Source organism: Ambystoma mexicanum, chromosome 13, assembly GCF_040938575.1.
Source record: "Ambystoma mexicanum isolate Mex_15411 chromosome 13, UKY_AmexF1_1, whole genome shotgun sequence".
NCBI classification, from domain to species: Eukaryota; Metazoa; Chordata; class Amphibia; order Caudata; family Ambystomatidae; genus Ambystoma; species Ambystoma mexicanum.
The window spans coordinates 655,360,862-655,382,212 of NC_090938.1; positions in this window are offsets into that span (position 1 = coordinate 655,360,862).

Consider the following 21,351-nt stretch of genomic DNA (forward strand, 5'->3'; position numbering starts at 1 on the left):
CGCCCCCTGGTGGACTCCTATTCTACATATTTTAATATCGGTGTATCATTTTTAAAGTAATCTTTTAGAATATCTAGGACTTTGTTTATTCTGCACTGCTATATCTTGTTTGGTGTGTATGAAGCAGGTGCGTTGTAACTTGTGTTGAGGAACATTGTTTAGACAGAGCTAACACTCCAATTCCCAGCTGGAACTGCAGCACCCATTTTTGTGACTGTCTACCAGGGCCACACCCTTTTTAGGCCAGTTTGCAGCTGTTTTCAGTGTTCGACAGTGGGTGCTGTCTGTGGATCCCACAATGTTAGGTCTCCTTACTGCAGTAAGTATGCAGTAAGTAGTTGTTCAATGTAACGTATTTCAAACTATTAATTGTCTGGCATAATGCACAGCAGAACTCTGCTACTGGACTTAAAAGCAAAACTTGGCCTGCTCGTGCTCCGGACATTAAATCAAATTTGTGAGTTAGGGTTAGAAATGAGACATGGAATTGCACCGGAGTCTAGTGACTTCCCCCCATGTTGTAATTAAGGCTGCCTTGATCAATGCCAGGTTGGCAGTGCTTCATGCCACTGAAGTCCATGACGCTATAGAAGAATACCGATAAGATATCTTATTAATCACTGAAACCTGTTTTAATGATGCGTCACATGCTATGTTTCACAAATTAGTTCCTGATGGATATTTAATTCAATATATTAATCGTGCTTCGAAGAGAGGAGGTGGTACAACTGTTATTCATAAATCCAGCCTAAAAGTTTCCCACTTAGACTTCCTTAACTGGGACGATGTGTCCCAGGCGGGACACATGATAGTCTGGCTCTCACCATCAACTTCATATAAGTTAATACTGGGATATAGACCCCCAGGCCCAGAAAAATATCTTTGGGAAAATATTGATCCATTTCTTTCTACCAAGCATCACAATCTGGTCTGTATCGGCTTGATGATTTATCTGTCCCGGGCTCCAAAGAGTTATGGGAGGTTTTGAATTGTCATGACCTGAAGCCACTTAATGTGAACCCGTCCCATTTTCAGGGTAATTGTCTTGACCCCATTCTGGTTCGATGTTCTGAAATTGTCATGACTAAAACTTTACCTGTTTCATGGTCAGACCATTTTATTTGGCTTTTCTCCTTGCATCCCCTGCCAGAACAACGGTGCACTGCAAGCCCAAAGAACTGCTCAACATACCATGTCTGGCCCTACTGGGGGCCTAAGAATCTATACACTCGTCTCTGGAATGTGAGGGGTTTTTTCTCAGAGGGAGTGTCAATTATGGACACTGTCTCTACTAAACACGCACCTCTTACAGCAACGCCGATAAAGCAAAAATCTAAACCATGGTACTTTCAGACCTTAGTTCTATGAGGAACAAAATATAGGGCCTGTGAAAGAAAATGGAGAACACTTAGAACTCGAGAGTGGCTTTAGTTACTAAAAGGCCTTGAAAGATTATAAAGTGGCAATTTTGTCAAGCCTCGTCAGTTTTTTTGCATACAAAGATTGAGACAGTTAACATTCGGCCTAGAGAACTTTTTCAGTCATTTTTAATCGTATCCATCTCAGTAATTCCTCTCCCTTTATGGAACCTTTTAACTGACGAAGCCAATGTTTGTAACCTGTTTTGCTTGAATAAAATTAAAGCTGTTCAAGCAAAGACCACCTAAAAGAGACTGATTACTTTGGACAAAAATATTATTTCATCTGCTATTGAGCGCAAAGATGAGATACATCAGCTTTCGCAACATCTGTTTGATTTTAAAACCGTCTCAGAGGATGTGATCTTAGAATTGATGAAGACTCTTAAACCCACTAATGACTTACTATTCAAACTACCGGCATGTACAGTGCAACGCCTGGCTGAGGAACATACTCCTTTTATGACTGTTAATGCTTCTCTTTCAAAAGGAGTAGTGCGATCCAAGTTGAAGTCGTCTATAACACCGTTGTTGAAAAAATTCCAATCTGGACCCCAATGACTTACAGAATTTTCGCACAATGACGGGACTCCCATGGCCAGCCCAAACCCTGGAAAAAGTTGTCACAGTCCAGCTCCAGGATCATGTAGAAATGTTTGCCTTGTTTGATCCCTACCAATCTGGGTTTCGACCAGGATTTGGTAGCAGTCTGAGAGGAACTTCTTCGGGTTTCAGATGAGGGTGAGATGTCGTTGTTTGTGATGCTGACTTGTCTGTGGCATTTAGCATTTGACACTGTAGATCATGGCATCATGCTAGAACGCCTAAGGAAGTTCAGGAAGGTTTCAGACCCTGCTATTTAAATGGTTTGGTTATTTTTATCTGAATGTTGGCAGCGGGTAAGGCTGGGAGGATTCTTGTCAGATTCCCTTCCCCAGGGTTGTGGGGTGCCCCAGGGGTCATCTTGATCTCCTCTGCTGTTTAACTTATATGTGCAACCTTTAATGGCTATGCTGAGGAAACATGAGGTGGGTTTCCAATCGTATGCCGATGATACCTAGATCTTTGTGAAGCTGGGTAACTTCAGGGACTCGTTTCTTAAAATTAGACAGTGCTTGGAAGGTTTAGAACAATTTTATCTTACCCCAAAAGTTCGACTCCCAAATGTTTGACCCCAATTTCATATATATATAAGAAAATGCATAGGGGTAAGGTGTGGGGGGTCTCCCCTCACATATATATTTGCGGAAAATGAAAAAAAATGTTTTTAAAAAAAAAGTCGAACCTTTGGGTTCGGTAAAATCACTTAGATTTGCTTGGAAGATGTTGGAAACTGGATGGCTTTGAACCAGCTCCAACTCAATCCTAGCAATACTGAGGGGGCCCTGTTCAGGCCTGAACACCTTCTGCTAGATAATGAGAAGTGGCCACCCCTCCATGCCTTTTGGGTTCCAGTCTGAACTTTGCATCTAAAAGAAAAAAATTAGGCTGCATTTGGCAGGACAACTTAGGATGTGAGAAGCAGGTAAATGTGAAACTCCAATCAGTCTTTTACTCCTTACACCTTCTATGGCTCACTCTCCCATATTTTCCATCTGGAGACCATGCCAATGTGGTGGTGGCACTGGTCAAACCCATGCTGGATTATGGCAATAGCCTGCTAGCAGGAATTCCCTGCAAACACCTGAACCAGCTACAAAAGGCACAGAATGCGGCAGTGAGGTTGATCCTAACTCATATCACATTTCTGCCCTACGTCGTTCTCTCCACTGGTTGTTGGTTGGAGACAGAATCGAGCTTAAAATCCATTGCTTGATCTACAAATGTCTGAATAATTTGGCTGTCATATCTGGCAAAAATATTGATGCAATATCAACCACCCAGAACATTGCATTCACCACTATTTGCCTTGGGAGTGCCCCTCCCAATATGGCCAGGAAAGTGCACCCACTACCTGATACCTACCCTGGGGGTGGCTCTTTGAGGGAGGACCATGTTGTGGGAGACAATCCTAATGGGAGTTAAGTAGGCTTGCTAGATGGAATGCGGTATTCCTGCTAGTCAAAGGACCTTAAATCACCATCCTATAACCATTAGAATAATTCCTCCCCTAATAGACTCATACATTTTACCCCTCTTACCATTCCCTAAAAAGTAATGGAATGAGGTGTCAGTCCAGAAAAACCAAACACCCCTTGAGGGTCTGGAAATGAATGATAATTGGTTGGCCGAAGACCAACCGCCTCATTTCCAGTGTAAGAATATATATTCATTAGTCATTAGTTATTACGTAGCTATTAGTTCAACTAGAGTGAAGCCATTTTAAGATGACCAGAATCGTCATTTTGTTTTCTCTCTGCTCTCTCTAACGTTGCCACTTTGCCTCATGTAAAACTGCTTTGCTGTAGATATTTCGCTTCAATGGTCCAAGGCTAAGAAACATGTTGAAACATTACACTGGAGAGCCAGACAGAAATGCCCGATTCCCTCCCTCGCATATCCTTGAAGACAGGGAGCAAGACATTTAATCAGTACACGAATGCCAGCGAGTCTCCTGAAAGAATAGCAATGTACGAAACTAGCATTTAAAGAGTTGAATTATGATCTTCTTTACGGCCTCCCTTTCTGAGCCCAGTGAGGCCCCGGAGAGCGGGCTGACCTCTAGAGCGAGAATCGAAACTAAGAGATGGAGAGGTCTGGTATGTGCCAGTCTCCTATGAGCAGCTTGCCCATGAAAAACAAACGCTGTGTTCTCACAAATAAAGAATGGTGTCTGTAAAATTGAAGATAGCAAACCGTTACTAAATATGGTGGTCTAAGATGTCATATTTGTCACACTGGTCAGTCATCGCCTCTAATTCAAAGGGAAATGAATTGGGGGCGGCATCAAATGTGTCATTACTGATTGTAAGATGCTCCGTTTGTATATATGTAAATGATGTACGTTTCACGCTCTCTTGCATCCCCCGAGGTCTGTTAGACACACATCACGGGGCGTGGGACCACTTGGCCAACTGGGACTACTTTATATTGCAATAAACCCTAGATTTTGGGAACAGAACCTCGTGTCTGGCGTACCTATTCGTGTGTGGTGACTGTGCCTTGTTTCCACATCCGAGGGTCCCTCAGGGACCCCTTCAAGAAGGCACCCGAATAGGGACCTTCTCCCACTTGTTCCATTGTGTACGTTGCAAAATAAGGATGGTGGTAAGAACGGCGAGGACGGGAGCGATCGAGCCGGGATCAAGAGGTGTTCGGGCGCCCTGTGTAAGTGATGAGATTCCTTGCTGCAGATCTGCACACAGCTGATCCCTGATCAACGCCCCTGGCCAGTGAACAAGGAGGCGAGGGTCCCGAAACGAGACAGAGCCGAGATACACAGGCATAACGTCATTGGTTGCGTCAGTATACGGACGAATTGTGTCTTGAAAAGACAAATTGACTAATCAGGTGAGTCGTGCCCCGATTCGTAAGTGATCCTGATATTGGTTGAGAGTTGATTTTGCAAAATCAAACACCCAGAGTAAGTTTGATTAGCCAAGGGGAAGGTTTAAACATGCTTGGGGTATTGTCCACCTTAGCGGGATTTTTCCGCTGCGGTGAACAATCTTTGGAAACTGGCCAGGAAGCACCCCCGGGAGGAATGCCGGCTTATGATATGTACATAAAGTATGGTATGGGAGCGATAATGTTTTGTGAAACTTGGCATAAGCAAACCAGAAAACAGGAAAATCTTCAGTGGCCGAGGGATGGGAGTTTTGAGATGGAACGTATAGATAACCTGGAAAAGGTGTTAAGTAAGAGAGAATGCCCTGGGGCACTTGATACCCTTAGGGACTGGAGGAGGGAAGCAATGCTCTGATTTAGAAGTAAAGAGAAACATGCGCGCAGGCATAAGTCAAAGACAGAGAAAGCTGAGGAGGAGGAGGAGGAGTGGAGTAATAGCTTGAGAAAGAGAAGACAGCGCGATGAATTAAACATAGAAAAAATATATCCACAAAGAGAGCTACACTCATCGGACAAATTAATAAACAGAATCTTAACTGAAACAAAACAGGGCCCGAGGAGTGTAACTAAAAAGACTACGGCAGTAGCTGCCTTTCAACCCCCTCCCGTTGCTCAGCCCCTCCCAATCCCAGCACAGCCACAGGCTACATCAGACACTGCACTGCCCACTAGCCAGCCAGCCCCGAGTGTTTCGCAATTACCACAGCCCCAGCAGACGGATCCCACTCTCACTGCCCCCTCTGCACCTCCTGATCAAGAGGGTGCCACTGTCCCGACTGCCCCTCCCATGAGTGGAATTGACCAGAATGAATGCACGAGAGTAACTCGCAGCGCGATCAGTAAGGAGAGAAAGCGTGAGCTGCAAGAACAGGCAGAAATGTATATAGACGATAATGATGAGGCATCCACACTAGCGTCCCTATATGACTTCAGAAGAAACAACGAAAGACAGGTATTGTTGGAATGCATGGGGGAATATTTGTCGGGACAATGGAAAAAGTTAATTGGGAAGTTACCACTGCAACGATTGTTGGATTTGAATGCATTAGCCCGTGGTAGAGGGAGAGATGAAGAAATTGAAGAGCATGTGAAGTGACTGTTTGAAATAAAGAATTAATTGGATGAAGAGTATTCTGAAGTAATCCCCACACCAGGGAATAAGAGAATATTGAGAGGGGTAGAAAGCAGCGATTTACGTCACCAGCAGCGCAGATTAGTGCGGAGCTAAAAGTATGTGTACGGGAGGCACAAAAATGGATTTCAGATCCCAGTATTCCCACAATGGAAATACTTGGAATATTTGATGAATACACTTTAGCAATGAAAAGGAGAACGTTACAAACGATGGTTGAATATTTGATAAAGAAAAATGTAAACGAGGAGAAGGTGAGCCCTCCTGAATTGTTGGCGGTATATAAGAGAGCGATGGAACGGGGAACAGGAGAGACAGCCTTATCCCTCGACTTGGGAATATTGTTGCATATGAGAGAGGGGGGAGGAATAGTGAGTGTGGCTTTCCCCATGAGAGAAGTGCCCCCTACCTTTGTACCGGAGGTAGAGACTCCTGCAGTAGGCAGTGCGCAACCTGTGGTAATCCTAGCACCTTACACAGCCCAATATGTGCATGTTCCCTTCTCTAGACAGGAAGTGAATAATATAAAACAGACAATCCCTGACATACGAAAAAATCCATCAGGTTTTTATAAAGAAGTGGAGTCTTTCTTGCAATCTTCAGTGTTCACGATGGGTGATATAGATCTAATATTCCCTGTAATTTTGCCAGCGGACATATGGAAACGAATAGGAAAGGTAGATGATGAGACGGCTTATTGTGCCACGTGGGCAAATTTAATACTGGAAGATAAAAATAAAGCAGTGGGTTCACAGCCAGGGGCGAATATGTTAGCATTACCAGCACGAATAGTACAGAAGTTAAAAGAATTTGTCCCAGAGAAAAGAATTCAATGGGACAAGATGACAGCGTGTGTTCAAGGTAAAGACGAGTTGTCCACAGATTATTTCAACAGATTCGAAGAGATATTTACAGATTTCAGTGGACAGGATGTGAGTACGGAAGCAGGGAAAAGGCTATTTGTGGATAAATATGTGAGGGGATTAATACTTCCGATTCAAAATTTGATAATGACTTCAGAAAGTGCATGGCAAGCAAAAACGCTAGGAGAAGTATTACATATGGCCCAATACTATGAGAACCTGGTAAATACCGAGAAGGAAAGAGAAGCAAAGGATAGAACAAACTTGAAAACATGGGTGTTACTCCAGCAGATAGCAGGACACCACAGGGGAAGGGGAAATGCACAGAGTAGGGGAAATTCGTATATCCTTGGAGGGCCTTTGGGATTAAATCAATGTGCATACTGCAGAGAGGAAGGACACTGGCGGGCACAATGTCCGCATTTGCAAAATAGAGGCGGATATAGTCAGAGAAGGCCTCACAGAGGGAACATGGGAACAAATGGTCACAACAGAAATAATATGCAGTAGCACCAAAATAATCATGGGAATGGTGCACAGAATCAAGGCCAGGCTTCGAATCAAATTACGCAAAGTCAAAATCAGCAGGTTGTACAAACGGGAAATAGAGGGAGAGGGGGGAATATTTTTGATAACCAGACAGGTGCATATTATAATAACAGTGGAGACTACACATCGGATGATGTGGTGTTACCCCAATAGGACAGCCCAGGACATGGGTCGGAACCAGTGTCAATTCCCTTGAATCAGAAAGGACCCTACGTAGAGATGAAAATCGGTAATGATGAGCATAGATTCCTCGTAGATACGGGGGCACAAAGATGCTCGATAGATCATCGCTTGGTTCCAGACATACCTCTGTCAGGGAGACAGAATATCTCAGTAGGGTTCGCAGGTACCCCAGTAATAAACCCCGAGTCCAAATCAGCGGCAGTGAAAATAGGGCCTTTTACTGAACATTGTCCATTTCTTTTAACGGAGCATTGTGGGGAGAATCTTTTAGGATTGAATCTATTGAAAAAACTAAGCGCAGTTATTCATTGTACACCAGATGGGGTATTTTTTACTCTTTCTCCCCAGACTATGCCGACTTCTGAATTTGTGACAAAACCTTTAACGGGGGAATTGAGTAAGGTACCAACTTGCATTTGGGCCATGAATGACAATGATGTGGGATGTTTGAAAATAGAACCAGTAAAAATTACATTAAGAGAAGGAATAACGTTACCACGTATTCCGCAGTATAACATTTCAGCGGAAGGTGAAAAAGGATTGAAAAGTATTGTTTCTGATTTGGTGAAATTGGGAGTGATTTGAAGAGATTACAGGTAGTGTATGCAACAGTCCCATTCTTCCCGTATACAAGAAAGGGGGTAATGAGGTACCGTACCGTTTCATAATTGATCTCCGTGCACTGAACAAATTTAGTAGATCCCCAATTCCCGTTAGTGCCAGATGTCACTACGATTTTGACAATGATCCCTGCTTCGGCAGAATACTTTAGTGTTATTGATTTGAAAAACGCTTTCTTCAGCATTCCAGTACACAAAGAAAGCAGGTATTATTTGCCTTCACTTTAGGAGGACGATCATTCACATTCACACGCATTCCACAAGGCTATACTGAAAGTCCGAGCATATACAGTAGAGCGTTGAAAGAGCAGTTGGACATGTTAGAATTACCAGCAGACTGTGTATTGTTACAATACATTGACTATTTACTAATCGCTGCTGACACGGAGGAGATATGTAAAAAAGGTACTGTTCTATTATTGACTCATCTAGCCACGCATGGCCATAAAGCAAGCCTAAAAAAATTCCAGTACTGTCAGAAAGAAGTAGCTTATTTGGGTTACCTACTCTCAAAGGAAGGGAGAAGATTAACAACAGAGAGAATAAAGAGTATTTCTGGTATGCCTATTCCAACAACACAGAAAGGTGTGAGAGCGATAATAGGGATGGCTTCTTATTGCCGTCAATGGGTTATGAACTTCGCTTTAATTGTGAAACCAATGGTGGAATTAACAAAAAAGGATGCTGTGATGCCTTTGCAGCGGAATGAAGAATGTCAGAAAGCATTTGATTCGCTAAAAACCATTTTGAGTTCTGCTCCAGTTTTGGGCACACCGAATTATGAAAAGGTTTTTAGACTATTTGTGCGTGAGAACGAAGGATGCGCGTTGTCTGTCTTAACACAGGAACAAGGTGGAAGAAATGGGCCGTGCGGCTATTTTTCTTCTGCGCTGGACCCTGTAGCGCACGCACTACCACGATGTTTGCGAGCTGTTGCAGTGGCTGCTGCGTCAGTGAAACAAACCGAAGGGATGGTTTTGGGGCACACCTTACTTTTGATGGTGCCACATGCCATAGATGTTCTACTCAATAGAACACAGACGCAACACCTCACCTCTGCTAGATTGACTAGATATGAAATTGTATTGTTCGCGCCCAACATCCAAATTATGAGGTGTAGTGCTTTGAATCCAGCAGAATTAATGCCAATGCCCGGGGGAAACAGTGGTGGCACTGAATTGCCTCCCCATGATTGCCTAATGGTTACTGAGGAAGAAACAAAAGGGAGAATTGATTTGAGTGACACACCACTAAAAGAACCAGATGGAGAACTGCTTTGTGACGGCTTCTGTTTTAAACTACCTGACGGCACATCAACTGCTGCATATGCTATTACATTAAAAAGTGTTGTGGAGAGTAAAAGAATTCCTTATAACTCCACCCAAGCAGCAGAGATAATTGCTTTAAATAATTGTTGGGTTTATGCCCACCTGCCGCAGCATGGTGGTCAGGGAATAGGATGGTATGTACAGCCCCTGCCCTTAACCTCTGCTTGTTATGCTTCTCTGAGTGCCCTATATTATGGGAAATGGATTGAAAGTGAAACTGGTCAACTAGATAAAACAAATATGAATGAATTCGATGAAGTGATTATAAAACCGGTGGGTTGCTCCATGTTCCACAAAAGACGATTAATTACACCAGCAATAATGCCACAGGATAGATTGTCTGTACCTTATAAAACATCTGTGATCACGTTCCACATGAACCCACAGGGGAATAAGGATGCGGAACCCCCTTCATATACAGTGAATTATAACCCTCCTTCTGTCCCATTCTGTTTAAAGAAAAAGGGTTCTTTCCAGGTAGGAACATTTACCAGATGCAGGAATATAGCATTCCTTGATAAAGAAGTGGAACCAATATATGTGGGAGATCCTGTGTATTTCATATGTGGAGAAAAAGCAAATCCTTGGTTACCTAGGAACTGGGGAGGTACGTGTTATTTGGGATTTCTGTTTCCTGGGGTGTTTCTTTTTAAAACATCAGACATAACCAAATTGACCAGGTCACGACCTTGCCGTAATATTGAAGACGGGTTGATTGTAGGGGACATAGCAAAATCATTCATACCATTTTGGGGCCAGGCGATAAACTCTTATAACATAAGATGACTGTCTAGGATATTAGAAGAAACAATAAATGGAACCACTGATATATTATATAATATGACTCTTGAAGAAAAAGGAATTAGATTAATGTCACTACAAAATAGAATGGCCCTTGATATAATCTTAGTTGATCGCGGCAGTGTTTGCAAAATCGTGGGATCAGCGTGTTGCGTATTTGTAAGTGACTCCTCCCCCACGATTTTTGAGGCGATAAGAAAATTGCATGTGTTAAGTTCCGATCTTCACCCCCCTGAAGGCGGTTGGGAATTGAACATAAGCTCCTGGTTCTGGGAAGTGTTGCGATCCTGGGGATGGAAACTATTTGCAATCCTAGTAGCAATCCTAGGAATATTCGTGACATGTTGTTGTTGCATACATTGTCTCCCCATAATATGTACTGAAATTAGCGAAGAGTGTGTACAAATGATGAAACGAAAAAACATTACTAAATCAAGCACTCGCCATAGTAACGAATCTGAAACCATTAAAGAATTCATGGTAATTGATATCGATAATAATAACGAGGAGACAACAAGTGTACATGAGTACGAATTTGAATCCGAATCTAATCCAAATACTTGGTCGGAGGAGAATGCAATGTATGGATGAGACGTTTGGCTTACGGCCAAGAGGAGGGTTTGTCAGTCCAGAAAAACCAAACACCCCTTGAGGATCCGGAAATGAATGATAATTGGTTGGCCGAAGACCAACCGCCTCATTTACAGTTTAAGAATATATATTCATTAGTCATTAGTTATTACGTAGCTATTAGTTCAACTAAAGTGAAGCCATTTTAAGATGACCAGAATCGCCATTTTGTTTTCTCTCTCTGCTCTCTCTAACGTTGCCACTTTGCCTCATGTAAAACTGCTTTGCTCCAGATGATATTTCGCTTCCATGGTCCAAGGCTAAGAAACATGTTGAAACATTACACTAGAGAGCCAAGACGAAATGCCCGATTCCCTCCCTCACATATCCTTGAAGACAGGGAGCAAGGCATTTAATCAGTACACGAATGCCAGCGATTCTCCTGAAAGAATAGCAATGTACAAAACTAGCATTTAAAGGCATGGTCTAGTAAAAAATTTTATTGTCCCTACGGGTCGGCCATGTTTTTTTAAGCCTAAGTGGCTCGATTTTAGAAAACCTTCCTATGGACCTTACCCGAGTTTTCATCCATTAAACGCACGCGAAAACAAGCACCAGGGACCCGCCATTTTCTGATAATCCTATCTTTTCCCCGATCGCCCTGGCTGACCTGCTTTTGCAGCACTAAATCAATTCCCCCACCCCTGAGCCTGTCATCAGCAGACTCGTACCGCCCATTTCCCAACGCCAAAGCACGTCTTGTGTCAACATTCGCTGCACTTCAGCTAATGACGTGTCGCCGTGGAAATGGCAGGACGCCTCTTTCCTCAATAAGTATAAACAGACCGTTTCACAACACACAGCAGCAGATTTTCAATTCCATTCCTCTCTCTGTGTTACTTTGAGTATTCTGTGACTCGTTTCAGTGCTCTGGTCAGCTACCTTCGCCGCTTGTAGCCCGTGTGAACAGATACCAGTACCACCGCTATAAATTATTTTAGTTTGTTTAACACACAATGGCTACAATAATGCCCTACATGTACGAGCCCGAGTATACCGAGGAGGAACTACTGGAAAGGGAAGCACGCGAAAACGATGTGGATTCGGACGGCAGTTGGCAGGACGAATCAACAGATGAAGAGCCTGGGCCTAGTCGAATGGACGGCGTCTCCACCTGGTGCACATGCAATCGGTGCGAGCTAGTGCCAACTGAGGACGAGAACTGCTGCTGCCGAGAAAACTCGGGATGCCTGGCCTACATTTCGGAAGGCGAGCCACGACCGCAATGCATCACCGAGCTGCCAGACTTCAGGGCAGCCTGCCTCACACGGGCCGTGTTGAGAATAATGATGGTGCTTATGCACGAACTTCGCAACTGTTCGTCCTCGTAATCCGAGTAACGAGTAAGTATACTCTGCTTGTCATGCCACTCCTATTTCATGTTCTTCTACTATATCCAAAATTACATCTACATATCATTGTAACGCATGTAAGTCGTTCAATAGTGTGCATTGTCTAGATAGCATTTGTCCGTGCAGAATGCCATTAGTTACAAGAATTGTCATTGACAACAAACGTTTATTAAACTTATCTTGGTCATTTAAAAACAGTTTGTTTCATTCCTTTTCACAGGTGGTACAGGCTGGTGGCCTATCGTTCCTTTACATGGTGGCTCCACGGGAGGCTTGGACACCGCGATCGAAGAGCGATACCCGCCTGTGCCGTTCGTGCCGTTCGTTCCCGAGTGACAGCGGTCAGTACAGGGGATTTTCTCTCGCTGTGCTGCAACCTGACCTGTATGATCTTTAAAGTCTTGTATTTTTGTGTCATGAAAATAAGATACAAAATAAAACACCACATATATTTTAACAACGGTTGTTTCGATTTTTTAAATGAATCAAGTGTGTCTCCATTCAAGGATGGACGTCAGACATCTGTGCTCCGAATGGGTGAAGGTCTGGTCGCTGTGAAGCAGGGTGGTCACTATCTAAGCTAACATAACATATTCTCGATAATGCATGCACTAAATAACACTTGTTCAAAGTCTTTCAGTGGGTTATGTCTCTATAAAAGTCACACATATGTCTATACTAACAATTACCATTGGATTATACAGGCCTTAGGGTCTTGACCACTATAATACACCGGTTGAAGTGTGGGTCTGTGCTCACAAGAATCTCCGGTATGTGGCATTTGTTATTGATAAGCAACGATATACTGATATAAAGGCGGTTCGCGCCAGTGGATGCGCGCTGGCATGGGGGGCTGTCAGGGGCGCGAAAGGCCAAGGTGCCAAACTACATGTACACTTCAAAAAGTATCCCACGCCAAGAGGCCATCGGTCACATGGCCTCCTCAGACCCCGTGTCTCCAGCCAGGCCTCCCCTTGAAGCAGGCCGCCCCCCTGCAATCCACATAAGTGTGTCTCCATTCAGCAGTCTTCCTGTGCCTTATCTGCACGCCCCAGGCCCATCCATCCCACCCCACTCCATCAAAGGCGGTTCGCGCCGGTGGATGCGCGCTGGCATGGGGGGCTGTCAGGGGCGCGAAAGGCCAAGGTGCCAAACTACATGTACACTTCAAAAGGTGTCCCACGCCAAGGGGCCATCGGTCACATGGCCTCCTCAGACCCCGTGTCTCCAGCCAGGCCTCCCCTTGAAGCAGGCCGCCCCCCTAAGACCACGACATACATACGTCATTCATTCACAAACACACCCCTGTTTCTAATACTTTATAAACCACTTGATATGTCTCATGAGAACATCTTTGTGCTTTGCAAGTCAACTCCTGAACGTGTTACCTGGCAACCACTGAGATCTACGCTAATCTGCTCGTCGTCGTGCTATCCGTGAACTTCTGTGACCGCTTAGAGCAAACCCATCAGTGTGCTACCTGTGGCCACCCACCTATTCTCCTGCAACATACTGCTCTGATTGCTGAATCCAACTGTTTGTTGGTCAAGGTAAGGCCATGTATCCTAGTCATATTTCGCAGATTTTTAAATTTCTATCTATTTGCGAGTTGAGTACACAATAGTGCTAGGTTCATTGGTCTCATTGCTATTGCCTTGAGTTTCCATTGCTATGCTATCAATAGATCTATTTATTTTCATCTGTGTCTATTGTCATCGAATTGCACCCTTCGGGGGTCCAGTCTCTAATGTAATCATGTTTCCTTCTCGTGCAATACAGAACATCCAAGGGATGAGTCACATGTTCAGTTTATAGTCACATCATTTATACATTTCTGCAACTTATGCAAATACTAAGCCGCACATAATGAACTGGTATAGTTCCTGCGACCAAAACAAACCTTGCATTGATCATTGTATGATTCATTTACTTTTGTATCAAATCTTTATTCTTGAAGATTGTATAATAATGTCGATATTTACTTTTCAGATTTATCAACAATGCCTGCCTGTTCGATTAGCGGTTGCCCTTCGAAGACCCATGCTAAATCTTTAAGGCACTACAATGCATGCATTGCCGAAAACTGTTGATAGAATAAGAGAATGGGTCAGACGTTGCGGATATCCACTGGATGAGCTGGAAAGTAGAGTCCAACAAGTCTTACAGGACAAGAGGGGTGATCGATACCGCATCTGCAGCCGGCACTTTTCCTTGGACATGTACACAACATCTTGGGTAACAAAGAAGAATAAACGGCGAACGACACGGAAATTGCTCAAACGCTATTCCCACTCAATTCGTCCACATTCCGCCACCGGTGAGTCAAGTGTCCGGATTTAGCTTTAGGCCTTGTGGTAGTGTGTAGGTATCCGAACGGATTAATTGATATTGTAGGTGTTCTATCCCTTGTAATAATTTCGATATTGATATGAGTGTTTAGTTTTTTGAATAATGACATTTACCAATACATTCTTTTTCAATTTCATAACCCACAAACGCAATGTATATATATGGGAACAGGGAACTGTGCTGTATTGAGCATTTTACAAGTATTCTGTCGGCTTAGATGGCTATTTTTATTATAGGCATTTCATTATCAATCATTAATTTACCTTTACAACTTCTTGACTATCCCTTGAATCTGAAGCAAGAAAATTCTACATCCTTGACGTGGTCGCAGTTATCAACCACTTCTAGCGCCTATCAGGTAATCTTACTAGGCTAATCCGCTACAGACCTGTTTTATGCATGTCAAGTAATATTTTTATTTTATTGTGTAATCATTTTACCAAATGTTTGGTTAGTGCTTTCCAATTGATATACACCTTAGTTATCGTCCACTGGTGTTTGTTTTCAGTTATAATTAGTGTTATCCATACTAATGCAAGTACTGTCTTTCAGGGAGATGCTGAAGCGTCCGCCACATCTACAACATTTCTAGATGTTCAACAGCTGGAGGTATGGATACTGACAGCTCCATCGAGCGTCATCATCAGTGCTGGAATTCTTGTCGTTTGATTGTTCTACACAATGTTTCATTCGTGGTTAGCCGTTGATATGTACCTGTGCTGTCGACCCCAGGTGTGTGTTATGTTTTCACTATTGTAATCCTCACTAATGCAAGTACTATGTTTCAGGCAGTTGATGGAGCGTCAACCCCTGCACTTGATGCAGAGCCTGACATTCAAGTAAATCCAGGGGAAGTGGAAGCGGGACCATGCGTATACGAATCGGTGCAACAGCTTTCAGAAGTACGCACTACATTTGCAACATCCATAGATATTCTTCAGCAGCACGAGGTATGGATAATGACAGCTCCATCATGCGTGATCATATAACGTGATTCCATTTGCTATACTTTCTTCCCTATTAACGCAAGTGCTGCGTTTCAGGGAGTCGACGGAGCTTCCACCACAATCACAACATCTCATTTAGATGATGCAGATGTAAAGGAATCGTTGAAATAAGTCGATGAAATGTGATCATATTTAGATATTCCTTGATTCTTTTGGACAATGCATCATTTGCGGTTATCTCTTTATATGTACCTGTGCGTTCGACCCCAAGTGTGTGTTATGTTTCCAATATTGAAAACCATACTAATCCAAGTACTGTGTTTCAGGGAGACGACGGAGCTTCCTCCACAATCACAACATCTCATTTAGATGATGCAGATGTAAAGGAATCGTTGAAATAAGTCGATGAAATGTGATCATATTTGGATTTTCCTTGATTCTTTTGGACAATGCATCATTTGTGGTTATCTCTTTATATGTACCTGTGCCGTCGACCCCAAGTGTGTGTTGTGTTTCCAATATTGAAAAGCATACTAATGCAAGTACTGTGTTTCAGGGAGATGCGGATGCCTCCTCTCCAATACAACCATTCATGGCAGTCCATGCAGAGCCAGAGGTATGGATACTGACAGTTCCATCGAAATAGATCATCACTGGTCGAATACTTGTCGTTTGATTGTTGCACACAATGTTTAAATCGTGTTTGGCTATTGAGATGTACCTGTGTGTTCGTCCTCACGTGTCTTTTATGCTAACAATATTTTGATACATAGTAATGAAAGTACTATGTTTCAGGGAGACGATGGAGCCTCATTCCATGCTGTCTATGCGGATACAGAAAATGTAGTCGTTGCAGTGCAAGAGGAAGGGAGGACATGCGGAAACGAATCGGAGCTACAGCGTGCAGATTTTGAAGGTCGAGTCAAAAAAGTTGCAGAGAAAAAAAAACAAAAAAAGGTTAGTTACAAACAGTTCATAACTTTAAAAAAATGTTTGTGCTGGGGACTATTTCATGTTTTTTTCCAGTCAATTATACTACACTCAATCTTGTGTTTAAACTGAACATCCCTTTTCCAATCTCTCCTCCAGTTACCCGTGGGTGTCAGAACTATACACACACAGACAGTGAAGCGAATGAGAGATGTGGCTTGCCAGACCGTGTACACTATGGAGGAACTATTAATTGAGGCGAGGCATGTTCAGGCTCGAGATGCTCATGTCCAATGACGAGAACATGAATTAACTGTGTTTGGAGACTACAGTAAAGTTGCATTGGACCATAGCTACAGTGCGACCGCACCACCACAAGAAGATGTTATTGAATGTATTGAAGATAGCTCTGAAGTAGTTGCAGATCAATTTACACAATCTACACCCGCCAAAAATTTGCCACCAAAAAACCTGTCGACATTGTTGTGTTCTCCCATCAATGTTGAAGTAATAGATGTCGAAATGACAGAGAATGAACCAGCCGCAGCATCCATGGACGCATCAGAACTTGATATCAGCGATATTACTTTCCAATGTGTTGAAATCTCCACAACGTCACAGGCCGAAACAATGTTGACGCAGGATGACGGTCTAATGAAAGAGAGCAAATACATTGTATTCGACAGTTGTTTGATGGAAATTATAAGTATGCTGAAATGTGTGCATTCCATTAGAGGGGAAAGTATGTGGGAATCCATTGATTAATGTGACTCGTCAAATAAAAGGCAGTAACGTCAAAATAAATGCCGCCTGTAGATTAAATCATAGGTTCTCATGGTCTGCACAACCGATGCTGGGGAAACTGCCAGCAGGCAATCTACTGTGTGCAGCTGCATCACTTTTTAGTGGCTCCAGTTTTAGAAAGTTAGAGGCTTTCTTTCAGTTTGTGGGACTCCATTTCATTTCTAAAGCGCTGTACTACATATACCAACGTGATTATCTGTTTCCGGCCATTAGTGATGCTTGGAAAATTGAACAATTGTCTCTAGCAAGTACATTCGAAGGCAAACGATTCAGGCTAGCCGGCGATGGACAGTGCGACAGCCCTGGATTTTCTGCCAAGTACTGCACCTACCACTTTCAGGACATGGATAGTAAGAAAATTGTGAGTTCGGTGGTCGTGCAGGTAACACAATGTACATCGTCAGTGGCCATGGAGAAACTAGGATTTATAAAATCAGTGGAATATCTACAGTCAAGGGGAATGCACATCGACCTCATAGCCACGGATAGAAACGTTTCAATTGCCAAGACAATGAGAGAGCAGTTCCCACATATTAAACATCAATTTGACGTATGGCATCTTGCTAAATCAATCAATAAGAAAATCTCGGCTGCAGGGAAAAAAAAAGGTTTTGAAAGTATTTTGCAGTGGTCACATTCTATCACCAACCATCTTTGGTGGAGGTCAAAAACTTGTGAGGGGTCAGTGGAAATACTACTTGAAAAATGGCGGTCACTGAGGCACCACTGTACCAACGTTCACCGCTGGACAGCAAATGAACATTTCCACCAATGTGAACATGGCCCTTTGTCCCCAGAGGAGGCACGGAAGAAGAAGTGGTTGATTCCATCTTCACCGACACACAAAGCCATTGAGAAGATTGTTTTCGACAAAACTCTATCAAGAGATTTGAGAGGACTGACAGAATTCTGTCACACAGGAGATTTGGAGGTGTTCCACAATATGTGCCTAAAGTACAGGCCAAAGCGCTTGCATTTTAGCTTTCGGGCATGAAACATCGCACTCTACTAGCGGTCTTGGCCCATAACAGCAATGTCGGACGTGAACAATCTAGGACTAGGGGTAAAGTAAGGATGCCTCGCTACACTAAGGTGTTTTCAAAACGAAGTAAGCAGTGGGTGATCAAACCAGTCTATGATGAAATGCAGTTCGACTTTGTGAAAGGCCTCATTGTTGCTGTGTTAGAGAAGCACAGATATGGAATTTTGGACGTTTCTGTGCAGAGCAGTGATCCATTGCCACCGAACATTGCGACTGTGCCATGCCCACCCGAAGCACAGCTGATTGTGAAGTACAAATCCCGGTTTAAATAATTGCAATACGATTGTCTTTTTGTAAATAAATGTTATTGTACAGTGTACCTGTAAACCTAACCCCTACCTTCACCATCATGGGTGGCGAACAAGCTGGGTGTCATCTTTGAATTCTCTCTATTCACCTCACATATGTGTATGTATATATTTTTCTCATGTCTCATCTCATGTAAATGTAAATGCTGCGCACTGTTAACGGAGGGGAGGCTTGCGTATTGCAAATAATAAAACAAACAAACAAACAATAAATCTAACTTTTAACTCAACTCATGTGGTACTTTATACTTTCCCTGACCTTCCGCCAAAAATTAAATGTCTCAATTTGGGCTGCAAAGCTCGCAGACAACGGGGACAAAATTGGGGCACTTAGAACACGCCAGCCAAGCGGGCGTGGCATTTGGGAGAGAAGCCAGTTCGCATTTGCACATTGAGGCGCACTACATAGACGGATTCTAAACTTCAAGTTCTCACAGATGCCTGTACTACGTGATGTTGCAAATAAAGAATGCGAAGGACAGCGCCCAGATGAGGCCCACAAGTCGCACTGGAAGTATAAGGGTCTATTGTTTTTTGACCTTGAGACAGGGACCATGCTGAAAGAACTACATTTGAAGGGAGTGCGCAATAACGTAAGAGACGATAAGGCAGAAAATTCAGAAACTAGACCGAGTTTCATTTTAGTTCAGTATACGAAAAATCGTTGTCAAGAGCACGGTCCGTTTTACAGACTGCATTATGAAGAGACACAATGGAAATTTCAAATATAATGTAAGTAAATCTTTACACGCTTTTATACCGGAATGAAGATTTAATGAATGGATGCATGAATAAATGAATGAATGAAGAGCTAGGAAAAGAAAGTAAAACGTGTTCGTAGTGGGCACATGGGCATGCAGGTCCACTGGTCTCACCGATCTCGGCCCTTGGCCCAGCCACTTTTCCCTGCACTGCCTACCTGCACTACGGGACTGTCTCTGTATCCTTCAGCCCCTTCTCCCGGCATTTACCTTGCACTTGCCACCAGCTGGCCCTATTATTTAATTTGTATTTAACTAACCATGTACAGCCCTTCCCCATGCGCGATCAGAAAGACACCTGGCCTAGTAGGATCGTTGTCTGTCTGCCCTTGTTCCCCACCTGCCTCGTCACGCCTAGAAACACTTGAGTATAGGCGCGTTACAAATGCCATATCATATATCATATCATTCCTCACGCATGTAGACTAACTGTCGTTTATCATTGTGTGTTGGCCTCGATTTATCTCGTTACTTTTCGCATTAATTTTAGAGACGAACATACTCCATTGAACTATCCTTGCAAGCAAATAGTTTCTGATCGGCCGTAATAAATAAAATGAGTAATATTAATGAAGTTCGGCTAGCGAGACGAATTATAATTTTTTTGTTTTCATAACAGGTATTTGATCCCATTCTGCCACTGCCATCTGTTTGAGACACCGGCGGATGGATTCTTCAGCAGACACCTGCAGCTTTGTGTCAACAACTGGAGCACGATCACCATATTATGGGACGATCGCCAAGGGCCCACATGCCCTTACGCTGTACTAGTGGCTAGAAGCAACATATCAAACTTTAGGCTGGACTAGTGCCTAGTTGATGGAACAGCCTTGCGGTTCACCGTGCTTCCAAAGTGATTCTTTTTACGAAAATGAACACCCTGTGTACCATAAAGGAACAGTGCGTGACTCAAGATGAAACGGAACAGTTATTGCGGATACAGATAAAAGAAAATAAATGGCTTTCGGAGTTCATATGGGCATTGCTGCATATTCTCTAAACATTTAATGTCAAATAAATGTACTTTACCAAATGTACCGTGTTGCTGTTTCATTTTAAAGTACAGTTTCATATTCCGAATTGTGGCGCGCTGTGTTGTGTGTTGTGAGTTGATCTGCGTTGGTTTCTGGGTTCTGTGTGGAGTCGCGCAGAAGACGACTGGGCGCGTTTGCCTACGCAGCACAGTAACGTCACGGAGAGAGGCGGGGAATATGAATGTTTTGATAATGTCAGGCTCAGGGGCGGGGGAATTGATTTAGTGCCGCAAAAGCAGGTCAGCCAGGGCGATCGGGGAAAAGATAGGATTATCAGAAAATGGCGGCTCCCTGGTGCTTGTTTTCGCGTGCGTTTAATGGACGAAAACTCGGGTAAGGTCCATAGGAAAGTTTTCTAAAATCGAGCCACTTAGGCTTAAAAAAACATGGCCGACCCGTAGGGACAATAACATTTTTTACTAGACCATGCCTTTAAAGAGTTGAATTATGATCTTCTTTACGGCCCCCCTTTCTGAGCCCAGTGAGGCCCCGGAGAGCGGGCTGACCTCTAGAGCGAGAATCGAAACTAAGAGATAGAGAGGTCTGGTATGTGCCAGTCTCCTATGCGCAGCTTGCCCATGAAAAACAGAAACGCTGTGTTCTCACAAATAAAGAATGGTGTCTGTAAAATTGAAGATTGCAAACAGTTACTAAATATGGTGGTCTAAGGTGTCACATTTGTCACACTGGTCAATCATTGCCTCTAATTCAAAGGGAAATGAATTGGGGGTGGCATCAAATGTGTCATTACTGATTGTAAGATGCTCCGATTGTATATATGTAACTGATGTAC